We start from the raw sequence: 15,105 nt of genomic DNA on the forward strand, positions 1-15,105 counted from the left end.
TCAACAGTTAACAGGTCTGTGTTTAGGTTAATATTTGGACATCCAGTATTTATTAGTATCATTTTTTAAGTCTATTTTTTCCTCACTGAGTTGTCTGTGTTCCTTTGTAGAAGATCAATTGATTATACTTATGTGGATCTATTTATGTGTTCTCATTCCGTCTCATTGGCCTATATGGGTGTGTGGTTTGTTTTTTGTTTCTTGGGTTTTTTGTTGGCAGTATACACCTTATATTCTATTCCCAGTTTTTATTGAAATAAAGATATACAGCACTATGTAAGTTTAAGGTATACAGCACAATGATTTAACTTAAGTATATGACATTTATATGTTTATACTTAATCAATGCCATGCTGTATTAATTACTGTACTTTTATATTAAGCCTTGTAATTGGTAGTGTCAGGTTCCCAAATTTGTTCTTCTTCTTCAATGCTTTGGCTATTTTGGGTCTTTTGCCTTTGTATGTAAACCTTAGAATCAGTTTGTTGAGATTCACATAACAACTTGTTAGGAGTTTGATTAAGATTGCATTAAATCTGTAGATCAAATTGGGAAGAATTAACATCTTAAAAATATTGAGTCTTCTTATATATGAACACAAGATATCTCCACTTATTTATTTATTTCATCATCATTTTATAGTTTTCTTCATATAAATCCTATACATATTTTGTTACATTTATACCAAAGTATTTCACTTTTATGATACTAATATGAATGTTATTGTGTTTTTAATTTCAAAATACATTTGTTAATTTCTGGTATATAAGAAACAATTGACTTTTATAAACTAACTTTGTACTATGCAACCTTGGGTATTTTCGTTAGATATTATAAAATATGTGTACATCTGGGACCTAAGATCTGCCTGAAAAAGGACAGGGAAGGTGAATTTTCCTACAGATACCAAGACTCATTACTAAGATATGATGATTCATATAGTGAGTTGTTTGTGCTAAAAATATATGACTTTATATTTATTTATTTAAAAAATTCAGGCTATATATGTATTTATCTGTAAAATTAGGATATATATATATATATATATAATATAAATTTTTATAAGAATATATAAATTTACAAATGGACTGGAGGAGAGTGCAAACCAATTGTGTGTGTATGTTTATGCATGCATGTATGTGTGTGTGTGTGTGCGTGTGTGTATGTATATATATTATTGATACATGGCAGTTCTGATATTCCTGCATATTGGGGGGGAAAAACATATTTTTTGACAATTGCCCATCCAGAAGAGACAAAATTGAATTCCTAATTTACAATACCCATTTTTAATCATAAACAGATTCATGTCTGTATAAGATAAGTTCTTTAAAGTTGGGAATTTGATAATATTAAAATTAATAAATTTGTTGGTATATGTAATAATGAAATATAAAATCATAGTTCTACTAGCAACATATTTGACATCTGAATGTCTGAGACAACCATTATGGCTATTCTTTGAATAAAGGTCTTCCCTGTATTTCTGTGCCACACATAACTTAGAAAATTTGCATTTTCTATTATTTAAGACAAAAGCCATTCTATTCAATCAATATTCTATTCAATCAACATTCTGTTCAGTAAACATTCTATTCAATCAATATTTTTTATATTGATACTATATATAGTTGATTTACCAACTTAAAAAACATTGTATAAAATACATTATTTCAAACACAATTTTTGGAACTAAATAAATGAAAAATATTGGTCAATATTGTAGGAAAAAAAGCAAGTTAGCATTGATTAATATCAGTGTTATAATTACATTATAAAACATTTTAAGAAAAGCATCCTAAATTATTGTATTAAATGGTCATTGTGAGATTTGTAATGATTTAAATTTTACTTGGTTTTCTGTTGTTGTTAACAGGAAAGTAGAATTATTTGAGGTAGATAGATACGCTTAAAGTTCTGTTTTCAAAAGATATTTTAAAATAAGTAAATGATATGGTTACATACATTACAGTTGTATGTAATACTATCAATTTGTGTGTTTGTTCATTTGCTAACTTTGGCTGTGAGATGCAGGAATTTTTATTTTTTAAAAACTCACAATATGATTGATGTTGGTGTGTAAGGAGAACAGGGAAGAGTGGGGAAACTCTTTGAAGCACAAGCCCTGACAGTGTCTTTATTTCTACCAAATGGCTTAATTCCACTAGTTGAAAAAATTAAAACTCTTTTGAACATTTAGTTAAATCTGTAGGATTTGGGCAAAAAGTGAAGATTTACAAATCCTTTTAATGAACCAACACAGTTTTATTAGTTCTTGACTGGAGGGTGAGTATGGAAGGAGATGATCAGAGAAAAACCAGACCCTTTGAACTATTTGAAATTTAGTAGGGGATAAGGATGATTTGGTACCATGGACCTTGAGGTACTGGGAGCTGATAATTTCTCACTGTGTTCTTCACATTTGTTGGAGATGACGTCTTCTTCTCTTTCTTCTCCTTCTTCTCCTTCTCCTTCTCCTTCTCTTTCTCCTTTTTCTTCTCCTCCTCCTTCTCATTCTCCTCTTCCATCTTCTGCTTTTTCATATTGATGATGAGACTGTCATGTAAGAACAATGAAAGGAAAAAGTGGATAAAAGCCTCTCATTTCCTCTAGTAGAGGTCTGTCCCATTCTAGCTGTAGATTAACAACATTGCAAAACTAGATTCTCCCAAGTAGCTTAATGCTCACTTCTGATCTCAGACACATAGATGCTAATTTGCTTTCTCTCTTAGGCTACACTCACAGAATATTGAAACTGTCTGTATGGTGGGTTTCACTGAATTAGGGATTCCAAAGGTTGAAGCTGGCGAGTGAATAAAATATGTGGCCTTGCAAATGCTGGCACCAATTAGGCATGAAATGTTGAAAAAAGTGCACAGTGGGATTACCCAGTACTAAGAGAGATCCTTTGAGGAGAATCTCAAAGCTTTACAGCATGAATCGAACTCTCCTTTAGTTAAGCTAAAATTAAAATATGGTTAGGCGGGTAATGCCATACCCAGTAAAAGGACAGCAGACACACATGGTTTTGTCCTGAGAATGTCATACTGAAAGTCTTAATTATGCACATTTCACCATCTGGGGAAGGGGAAGAAAATCTAGAACTAACAAAGTTTTGTATTATTCTCTCGAAAATAGCCAACAACTTCAAGAACAAACATGAATTTTCTCCCTACATGTCAAAGACCAAGTAGTTTCTATGCAAGTAGATAATGGACAAGCTGGTAGAGAAAATCTGTGTCCATGAGGAATCTGGTCCTTACTTTGATGAAATAATGTCTATCACACAGATTCTGAAGACTCCAGTTATGGAGGTGTATTATTTCTTGGAAGCTGGAAAGGCTGGTTTATTTGATATTTTCAAGATTTTTATATTAAAATTATATTCCCCAAACATCAAAAAGAAATAACAGAACAGGTCCATTTATGGTCTCCTTGTATGAGAAGATCATGGCAATATTTTACTCTATCAGACATAATTGTTAATCTTCATTCTTGAAATCAAAATGGAATTTTATAAGTCAAAATGATCAAAACATTGATTTTTCCTCTACTTTTATTCCTATACAAATTTTCAGACCTTAACATATTTTTCTCCTTAACCTCTGGTAGTCCTCATCGCCTAATACGCTCATTCTAAAAGAGCAATGGGATTCTGGCAGGCAATATGGCAGGACGTGACCTTTTTGTCAAACTTGGGCCACACCAAGTGTAGTAGTGTGTTATAGAATGAATGTTTGTGTCCCTCACAAATTCACGTTTGAAACCCTAACCCATAATATGATGATATTAGGAGGTGGGGACCTTTTAGGTCATGAGGATAGAGCCCTTATGAATAGGATTTGTATCCTTATAAAAGAGATCTCAGAGAACTCTCTTTCCTGCCCTGTGAGGACACAAGAATTTGGAAGTCTGAAACCTGAAAGGAGATTTTTACCAGAATATGACCATTTCAGCACCCCACTTTGGGACAACCAGCCTCCAGACTGTGAGATATAAATTTCTGTGGTTTATAAGCCACTCAGTCCATGGTAATTTGCTATAGCATCCCAAACTAAGATACTGGGTAACATGGATCATTTAGTGTTGCTGTACCTTTACAGCTAGAGGGAAGAATCCTATTTAAAAGTATAATTATGTAACATGGATCATTTAGTGTTTCTATACCCTGTAGCTGCAGTCAGATTTTTATTTATTCAGTATTCATGGTAAAACTGTAATCACATTGTCAGGCACATGGTCGAGAAAGATATGTGGTCCAGGAAGACCAAAAGCTGCTCAATTTCTGCTACTCATTGACTGCCAACCAGTTATGATTACTTGGTACTGAGGTTATTAAGAAACAAACTGCTGATTCAATGTCCTGAATCTAATCTTTATTTGGACATATGGACAATCAGGGTTAGGGTCAGAGTAGCTACACATTATAGACAGCGCCTTCCTATGAAAAACATAAGAAGAATAGATTCTTAGTGTATGTGTTATTCTCAGAAAATTCTATTTCTTGGTATCAATAAGTACAGCACCATTAATTATACTTTATTGCAGTACTATCTCTGTTAAGAAACAGTTAATTACTTTGCTAATGAACTGGATTCTTTCCCAAGGTTTCTAGCTTCTAATTGCCAATCTACTATCTTATTCAACACTCATTGCTTAAGGAATGATAACGGGGGGAAAAAACCCAAAAATAATGAAATTTGAAGATGACTTGATATAGTATGGTAATTTCTCACACCATCACCTGCAAAATGTGTTTTTTTTTTCTTCATCAGTCAAGACTCACCATTAGAGCAGTTAATTTTCATGGCACTCACAGTTAATTCTCATCCAGAGAGCTCTCCTTATTAATTTTCTAAAGAAACCAAGATGTCTGTGTTGATCAGTACTGTACCTTGCCCAGGCTGTTCATTAATGTCAATACAAAAGTTCATGAGCTGTAAAATCCTGAGGTTAAGATTAAGCAGCTATTACAAGCGTACCTTCTGGCCTAATGTAAAAGGCTCAGAGAGTAAATTATTCGCCTGCATATCACTGCTTCGTGGTTCAAGAGCGATTATTTTTTAGTATTTTATGAGTTCACATGAAAGCTTCTTCACATTTTTTATACCTTCCTTGCAGTAAACTCTGGGAATGAAAAAAACAAAAAACAAACAAACAAAAGAACAAAAACAACCTTCACTCTGAATAGAATCTGTTATTTTTCATCCTCTGAAGATTTATACTTCAATTGAATTTTTCTTTCAGTATAGGAGAAAAGATATACTTTCTAGCTCACAACATTCTCTTTACTGTTTTTTTAGGCACTTTTTTTTTTTTTGGAATAAAAGTAAGATGAGGGGTACTTTGTCTCTTTGTATTTTTACTTGATATAGCCAGTTTTCTTTGCTGCTGGCCAAAGACCAAACTATAATTTTAATATGCAGGACAAAGAATATCAACATAAAATGTACTCCCTTGATAAATGTCACAGAGATATCCTAACAAATAATCAAAACCCTTTTCTAAGTCCTTTCATCAATTGAACGTTGTTAGTATTCTAAATGAATGTTTAGAAATTCTTTTTTTAACCTTTCCAAGATTTGTAAGTGTAAATCTGCTGTTACTTGCTGTCTTGAAAAAGTTGCACAACCTCAATTAATGTCTGTTCTTAAATGGACTATCTATAGATGAACCAACAGCTTCCTACACTTAGTTATGAGACTCTCTTATCCTGTCTAATGGAAATGGGGTTGGCTATAAAAATAAACCCATTGTCCATACATACTCAAACTCTAAACTTGGCTTGACTTACTTGATATATGTCTCATATGGATGCTGAAATTATACTTGGTTGCAAAGGACCTATACTAAGTATTACCTCAACCTCATATGTTGTCTGCCATAGAAAGTAAATGCTATCTGCTCACCTAATGCCAATCTAGGCTTATGTCTGGTGATGGGCTGCTATCTTTTGCGTTGTTTGGAACTTCATTTTCTGTGAATATGTCATACTGATTGTACTAGTTAGGTAAGTAGCAGTGAACTGTACCAATATAGACCCCAAACTGTAAATGCCTCAAACACAGTGCAAGTTTCATTTTCACTCACATAGTACTTATAAGTAGATGGTACTTGCTTTCGTGTGGTTTTCCTTGTGGTGATTCAGGGACTCAGTCTGTTTCTGTACTTTTGTTTCACTGTTGCCTAAGGCATCACTGTCCTGCAGCATTTTCTGTAATGATAGATATGTTTTATAATAGTAGTAGCCAAGAGTTACGTGGCTTTCGAGCACCTGACAGGTGGCCAGTGTGGCTGAGGAACTGAATTATAATTGTATTTCATTTTAATTAGTTAAAGTATAAATTGCCACAGGAGGCTAGTGGCTGTTGTATTGCAAAGTGTAAATTTCGAGCCCTATTGTTGCTATCTGCGTCTGGATGGAAGAGGGGGAAAGAGGATATGAAGGAAACAGCCACTTCATGAAAGCCTTGATCGAAAAAACACAAAAATTCTGCTCACATTTCATTGCCTAGGGTTCGGTAACCTGGACATATTAAGTTAAAAGAAAGCTAAGATCTGTGCTCTTTCTAGTATGTGCCTAGGAGGAAGAAGAGAGCCACAGACTCAGTGAGAAGCTAGCATTCCCTCTGCTGCACTGAGCAAAGGAATACATGTATTCAGCATCTGAACATAAAAATGGAATCTATTTTTAGTTAAGGAATTAAAATATCATTACAGAAGACCAAAATTTATTTTTCTTATATTGACCACTTCGGTATCAACTAGAAGTTAACTTTGTTTAGTAAATACATATTTATGAATAAAGGAAGCATTCACCTGAGGCAAATGAACCTTAAATATGTCTTTCAAACTTCCTCTGGTCCTTTTCATCTGGATATATATCGCCACTGGTCAAACTCATATACTAGCAGCTCTTATTACCATAAACCAGGAGCAGGATTCAGAACACTATCTCATTGAATCACACACACGTCTTCTGTATGTTTCTTTTGCTCCTTTTCAATGGCATGGATAACACTGTGCCTACCTGATTCTCTCATGTGCAGCATCTTTCTATTTTTATTTTTCTAATGACATTTGTGGTTGCTCTGAATCTCCTGGCCAGTCTTATAGCTGACTCTTACCTGCCTTGAATGCTGACAGTTATGTTTACCTAGATATTTGCTTTTCTGACCAGTTGCTACTTAATGGCCTATGCCCATGTGAGTTGACCTGACTAACCCATGTATGATTGACTTCCAAATATCCACACAGAAAGCTGAAGAGCCTTGTGTGGAATTTCACCTTTTGATCTGACATGACTTGGACTCTTGATTCCTATTTCCTTTCTTGTTATACGTTTTCCAAATACCTGTAATAAACACCTGCCAGGGCTGATAGTAACTAGCAAACTGTATCTGAAATATATATGACAGGTTTAGTGTGTATATGCATAGGTGTATTTTTCCTAGGTTTGCTTCAATGTGTTTCTATTGACTTTGTAGTTTCCTCTGCCTAGCTTAATGTTCAAGTAGTGTTTCATTAAGGATCTGAGAAGAACTTCCAAGAAATATGTAAGTTAAAAAAAATTGTTCATAGGAAGGGATCAAAGATAATATTTTAAAGCTTTCTTTTGGGATATTTTTCACATTTTTTAAATTGTGCAACTTAAATGTACAGATGTTGCTTTGCACAAATAGAGTGTGGAAAGAAAGTAAATAACTAAAATCGGACAAGTAGGTTTCTTGACAGATTCATGAGGAAAAAGACATGTCAGATTTTTGATACTTGTATTTTAAAGTTTGCAGCTGCTCATTTAATTTTTTTAAGTAACCTTTGTTACTTTCAAACTATTAACAAGAAAATTTTTGTTTGGAAATCTCATCTAGATGACAGAAATTTTAAGATGACATTACTCGTATGTTAGAATTATCATATATGTTGGTCTTTCATAGAAAAAAGATTGATGCATAACTTTTGTGGTGAGAAATGAGGAGTTAATCGGATTAGCTTATGTAAAGCTAATGCAAAGCTATTAGCTTATGTAAAGCTAACTACTGCATAGTAGTTGTTAATAATTCACTCATCAAATATTTTTGATATTTATTTTTAGTTTCTATTATAAAGTTATTTTTATCTGCATGCATTTATTTTTTGTTGTAATGGGTATTTATTCACTTATCTATCTAGCCTTGTAAAAAAGTTTAGAGAACTACAGTCGACCTGATAATGACCTGGAAGATAAGTAACACTGCCTTACAAGTTGTGGAGTACTCCTCAAACTCATTTTGCATCAATATTAAAATGGTTAAGATATCACGAGAAAAAGAACTAGTATAGAATTTCAAACATAATTATTGAAATTAATTATCCATAAAATAGTTAAATCAGATAATTAATTTGCCCAAATACTTACACATATTTTTCCAGCATCTCCTAGATTTGAGAGATTTGAGAGATAGAAATATGCCCAAGTTGAAATTGTTCACCAATTTACCTGTCATTGCTTTATCATAGTTTCTATCACACTGAATTTTATTATGTGTATTTTTCTCTAATACACTATATGACAAGTTGCCTACAGGTAAGGACCAGATATAGAAACTCGGTGGAGCCTAGATTCAAAGGGTTTAGTTTCAAAGAATATGAAAACTTAGGCTACAACTTTTGTGGAGGAGAAAACTAGTGTTGGGATAAAGAAGAACCTTTCTGGATAAATTAATAGTTGCCCACAAGTGAGATAAGAAAGTCTCTAGAATCAAGTGGAGAACTGAAATGTAGGCCTAGAAAAAATACTACTCTATGCCTCACATTTTTTAATGTGGTATATTCAATATGTAAAACCTAATATATATATATATATATATATATATATATATATGTATATGTGTGTATATATATGTATATGTGTTATATATATATATATGTATGTATATGTGTGTATATATATGTATATGTATATGTGTTATATATATATAGATATATAGATATATATATATAGATATATAATTTCAACTAAGATGCCATCTCATGGACTCCCACTGAGGGTTGGAATTCTACTTTTCAAGAAGTGGCACAGATGTTGAACTAATGACTGACATGTTGTGCTACATCCTAAAGAATCACTCAGCTGGGAACCCAGAAGTGGAAGTAAGATGGGCCCCATTTATCCTAACTTTTCCTGACCTGTACTTGCAGCAACCAAGGCCCCAAAAGGGTGAGGCAATTGAAAGAATGCTTGTGGGGTGATATTCAGAGTTACATCACTAGACAGGAAAACATTTGACCAGTTGATATAATAAATGAGGGTCAAGATATCTAGAATACATTGTACACAAGGATGGGAGAAAATGGTGAATATCAGATAAGGACTCAGGGTCAGTTGGAGGAGCAGGGACTATAATTAGTCATAATAGTTGTCTTTTATAAAACTTCATACAAGTTGGATCTGGTTGAAGGGAACTATAGGATATATTAGGATTAGTGATGAATATGTCATATATGACAATTAAATTCGCAAACTCATCCTAGAAAAAGTGCCACATAATTAATTCATTGCTGAATATCACTACAGTTACCTTTGAAGTACTCCCCTCGGGAAGCTATGCACTGATGCCAGTGCCTAGTCCACCATTCAAAGCAATTTGGGAACTCTTTTTCTGGAATGGCCATCAGAGCTCTCATCGTATTATCCTTGATGTCCTGAATGTCATCAAAAAGTCTTCCTTTCAATATTTCCTTTAGCTTTGGGTAAAGAAAGAAGTCATTGGGGGCCAGATCAGGTGAGTAGGGAGGGTGTTCCAATACAGTTATTTGTTTACTGGCTAAAAACTCCCTCACAGGCAGTGCCGTGAGACCTGGTTCATTGTCGTGAGGAAAGAGCCATGAATTGTTGGCGAAAATTTCAGGTCATTTAACTTTTTCACATAGCCTTTTCAGCACTTCCAAATAGTAAACATGGTTAACTGTTTGTCTAGTTGGTACAAATTCATAATGAATGATCCCTCTGATATCAAAATAGTTTAGCAACATCATTTCAACAAGTTTGCAAACTTGATTGTCAGATATATATCTGAGTAGGGCTTGGTTGATTGTATGAAATAACTCTCAAGCACTTCATGTTCTAATGGCTTCATCTAATATACCAACATAGCTGTGGCCACTCATTTTGAGTGGGTGAAACCTGAGTTTCTCATGTCAAGCACATACTCTGCACTTCTTACTTCTTGCCCTAATTCATCTCTAAAGCCTTGATGTGAGGTCTTATAGGAAACTTATATCTCTCACACATGGACAGCTTGAAAGTACTAAAAAGTAATGTCCCATGGAGTAGTCTTTTATTCTATGAAGGGAGAGAGTGACAAATAAATGTTTCCCTTTTTCCTCCTTGGAGGGCATGGTTCTGAGATACTTTTCCTCAGAGCACCTTAACAGGTCTCAGGAGAATTGAGAATTAACCACACACACACAGTGATGGTTAAGTCAGTAATGTACCAATGTAGTATTAGCTTCCCCTCTTTCCCTGTGTCACTCCTTGAGTCCTTCATTTCTGCTCTTACAAACATGCTTTTGTCTCAGACATTGCAATATGAGTATCTAGGTTAAGGAAAAAAAAATAGTAAAGGAAGTATGCGATGTCAATTCTTTCTGGTACTAAAGGGGAAAAAGGCACCGCTAATTCTAGACAAAATTTTTAAGTAGAAGAATTTGCATTTTATGCTTTCTCATTTTCCTCTTAAGAATCTGTCTGTGCTTATTCTCATTACTGTGCAGGGCTCCCATGTTCTCTGCATTTCATTTTCTACTTAAAATGATTGATTTTCAATGACATGCTGAGTTAAAAATGAAAAAAATGAACGAAATTGTCCAAATATGTAGATTGATAGAATAAATGTATTACTTCACCAAAGTATATTTTGCCTTTTAGTAACAAATAGTTACTTAACCTAAAATTTAATTTAATGCTAGATTGTGAAGGGACTCTGATTGGTGTAAGGAATATAGTTTTGGGGATAAAATGCCTCAGTGTCCTTTAAATTACTTTTGATGTGGAAGAAAAATTAGAACAAACTGCAATTGCTCTTTCCCGAATATGTCTATCCATATCTATTGTTAACAAGCTTTGAAAGATTAGATTCCAAACATAAGTTAAATTTTCCAAGATGACATAGGATAGAATTTCAGTTGTTGAATTGTAAGTTATCAAGCTAATGTTCTTGGTTTATATTTGATGCAAGGAGTCTACAATTTGGAATGTATTTTGGGGAGCACTTAAAAATTTATATTATTACTAAAAATCTTGTGGCTAAAATAAATAAATGGAAAATATTACAGTGATCTTATAATGCCTCTTTTAGGCTGATTTTGTCAAATTTACTTTATCAGACTTTTTAGCAGCGTTGCTATTGAGAAGTAAATGACTTAGCTATTAACATATTTTGTAGAAAGTAATATATAGGGAACCTCAAAGATGACATCATTTTCATGATATTTCACAATGTGAGAAGATGACATCATTTTCATGATATTTCACAATGTGTCTTCTAATATCTACCTATAATTTAACATTGATTTAAGAAATTTCATTCCTGTTTCCCTGAAAATTATATTAATCTGTTATTGAAATAGAAAAATCACATTTGTTTTCTGATTTTATATTGGTCATTTTTGCTCTGATTTAAAATTTTAAAAGTACATTTAAATATTCTATCTGAGTGGTTTATGTTTATATCTATTACAACACTATTTTGTTCTAACTCTGATCATTCAAAGTGTAAATATAGTGCTGTACAAATATATATGTACAAGTAATTTTAGTTTCTTCAGTTTGCCTATACTCTTTACATCGTTAAATTTTTATAATATGGAAAAGTTTTTAAGTTAAAAAGCTAAGATAGAATGTAAAAATAAAGTGCCTGAGGTTGTTCAGCATAATAAGAGTAACTGGTAGTGAACATTCTCTGTCATTTACTTCATTTTTATGATTGCTTATGGCCAAATAGTGCAAAAAGTTGTAGATGCGAGAGTTTTCCCTCTAAACACGTAGACATGACATTAGTGAAATGGTATGTGACACAGAAGTGAATAACTTTCACGAAACATAAATAAAGAAGCATAAAGAAGAGGAATAAAGTATAATTGGCTCATACTTGAGGCTATGAGATGTACCAGCTCTCTTTTCGTCCGTCATCTAAATGTTTTTTTTTTCCATTTGTGAGGTCTCTGTTTCTTGAAGCTGTGGGAATTATAAGCTAACATTAGTTTAGAACTTAATATTTTTCAGGTGTCTTCAGATATTTGCATGCATTATCTTATTAACTTATTCAAAAAGCTCAACAATACATGGTAGTAATTATGAAAGCTGAGGGTAAACTAGTCTATGTGATGACTCTACCAAAGGACTCAGCTATTCACTAATTGGATAGAGGCTAACTTAAATGTCTTTAGTTCTTCCTTTAAGTCATTTGCCTCCTTCAAGTTTATGACTAGAGTTTTTAAAAATTTTTTCTTATATCCAAAGCTCACTATTGTCCTTTAATAAGTGCAAAAAAAGAAAAAAGAAAAAGAAGTTGAATACATTCTTTGTAACTTATTAAAGAGTTATCTGTATCCCTCTATGCATATTTTCACTTAGAAAGTTAGGGATACTTAAAATTGGCAAGATGACATTTTAGTATTCTAAAAATTATTCAATCAAGAGGTAAAATAAAGAGAAGAGTTATGGTTGAGAGGGTCTGTTTCCCTGGTGAGACTAAAACTATTACAGCCTTTTCAAGCTGCAAAAGCAAACATGAGTTAAAAATATCATTATTCATTTATTATATGATCATACTAAAGAAATGTGAACAGAATGGCAATATTTATTATTAATAGAGATAATGCATGAGTCGGTTTGAAATAACTTGGAACTAAACCAACATAAGAAAACCAAATGTCAAGACACAAAGAAAGCAATTTATCCTAAAATATATCAGTTGGCAAGAAGCATTCAAAGCCTAAATGATAGTCTATTATCTTAAACCATCTCATGTATTAGCAGCTTCATCCTTCTAATTTTTCAGGATGAAAAACTTGAATAATTTTTGACTCTTAACTTTCTCTCAGAATCTATATGCAACCCCTTATCCCCTCCTGATAGCTTTACCTTCACCACTGATGCAGAATCCAGCTGGTCTTCATCTCCACAGTACCTCTTCTCATCCAAAACTCCAGCATGACTTGCTTGGGTTCCTGCAGCCATCTTTAGCCATTTTCCTGTTTCTGCCCTTGTCCCCTTTAGTCTATTCTAAATGAAGGAAGCCTTTTAACATGTGTCAGATAATTTTACTTTACATCAAAACCTTCAGATGACTTCTTGCCTCACTCGTAATAAAAGCCAAATTCGGTAATATAGTCTACAGGGCCCTAGATGATATGGTTTGTTGCCCTTCACACATAGCCCTCTGTCTTATCTCCTATTACTCTCTTTTGTTCACTGCATTCCACCATTCTATTCTCCTCTCTTGTGGGACATATCAAACACACTGCCTTCTCAGAACTTTACTGTTTGCCATTTGCTCTTTGCTCTGCTAGAATCTTCTTCACTCATGTGTTGTAGGATTCATTACCTCAAATCCTTTAGATCTTTCTGTAAATGCCACATTCTCATCAAGGTTTGCCCTTATTGAAAATTGCAACACCTGTTTTCAACTCTGCTTATTCCCCTTCCTTTATTTTACTTTATTATCACCAGCTACCTATAATATATATTTCACTCGTTCATCTTGTTTATTTTCTGTATTCTTCCTTTGTAAAAGTGAATGTAGGGAAATTTGTTTTTTTCAATATTGTGTTTACTATCTGACATATAGTAGGTGCTCAATAAATATTTGTTGAATGGAAGAATGAATGGTGTAAAAAAAAGGGCTTCTAAGTATTTTGAGGCTAGAATCTTTAGCTCATGACTGAGTGCCTAGAGATTATGAAGGCCTGATCTGAATTGTCCAATAAAATTATACCCACTTTTGGTGAACGAAACGTCTATAAACTACACAGTGGTGAGATAGTTTATAATTAAATCTCTTATTTTGTTATCTTAATCTATATTATCTTCTTCCTCTTGTTAGTGTAGTGGTGACCATACTATTACTACCTGTTGTTTCATAGTGTTAATGCAAATATAAAAAGAGTGAAAAATTGAACTGGCAAAATGATAACTGAAAAGAACTAAGCATAAGTAAGGTGTTCATTCTTTTGGGCTATAATTGAAAGAAAGATACCTTAACTTAATTTTGGAACTTCTAATTGTGTAACCTTGAAAAAAATCATGAAAACCCTTTGACTTTTTGTTTTACAAGTTGTGCAATGGGAATGTTACTAGCTCTATTTCATGGGCTCTTAGGAAGGATTAAAGAAGGGAAGGGAGAGAGGGAAAGGAAGAGAAAGGGAATGAAAGAAGTAAAGCTATAGCAACTGAGTTTTGGGCATCATTTTTGGGTTATGGAAAATATGGCAGGATCATGCAGTCTCCACAAGGTTATGGTACAATGTGCACTTCTGTTGCACTGTATTATACTTTCACTGCTGTGGTAACTCAATAACTTTTAGCAACCCAACAGTAATTTTTGTTATTAGAAGACTTTGTAGACATAAGTACACTATCCTGTATGCAGTAGTCCTCCCTAACCTGTGGTTGCTTTCCACATTTACATTTACCCACAATCAACCACAGTCTGAAAAGTATTAAATAAAAAATTCCAGAAATCAACAATTCATAAGTTTTAGATTGTGCACTCCTCTGAGTCCTGATGAAATCTCATGTGGTCCTGCTTAGCCTTGCCCAGGATGTGAATCATCCCTTCATCAGCATATCCACGCTGTATATGCATATGCTACCCGCCCTTTATTCACTCAGTAGCCATCTTGGTTATCAGATTGACTGTCTTGGTATCGCAGTGATTGTGTTCAAGTCACCATTATTTCACTGAATAATGGCCCCAAAGTGCAAGAGTAGTGCTGCTGACAATTTGGCTATGCCAAAGAGAAGCCATAAAGTGTATAGATGTATAGGAAAAAACATACATACCTCAGTAGTATGTACAGGTTTGGTACTATCGGTGGTTTCAGGCATCTTTTGGGGGTCT

The sequence above is a fragment of the Rhinolophus hipposideros genome (genome assembly GCF_964194185.1).
Source record: "Rhinolophus hipposideros genome assembly, chromosome: 5".
Classification (NCBI taxonomy): domain Eukaryota; kingdom Metazoa; phylum Chordata; class Mammalia; order Chiroptera; family Rhinolophidae; genus Rhinolophus; species Rhinolophus hipposideros.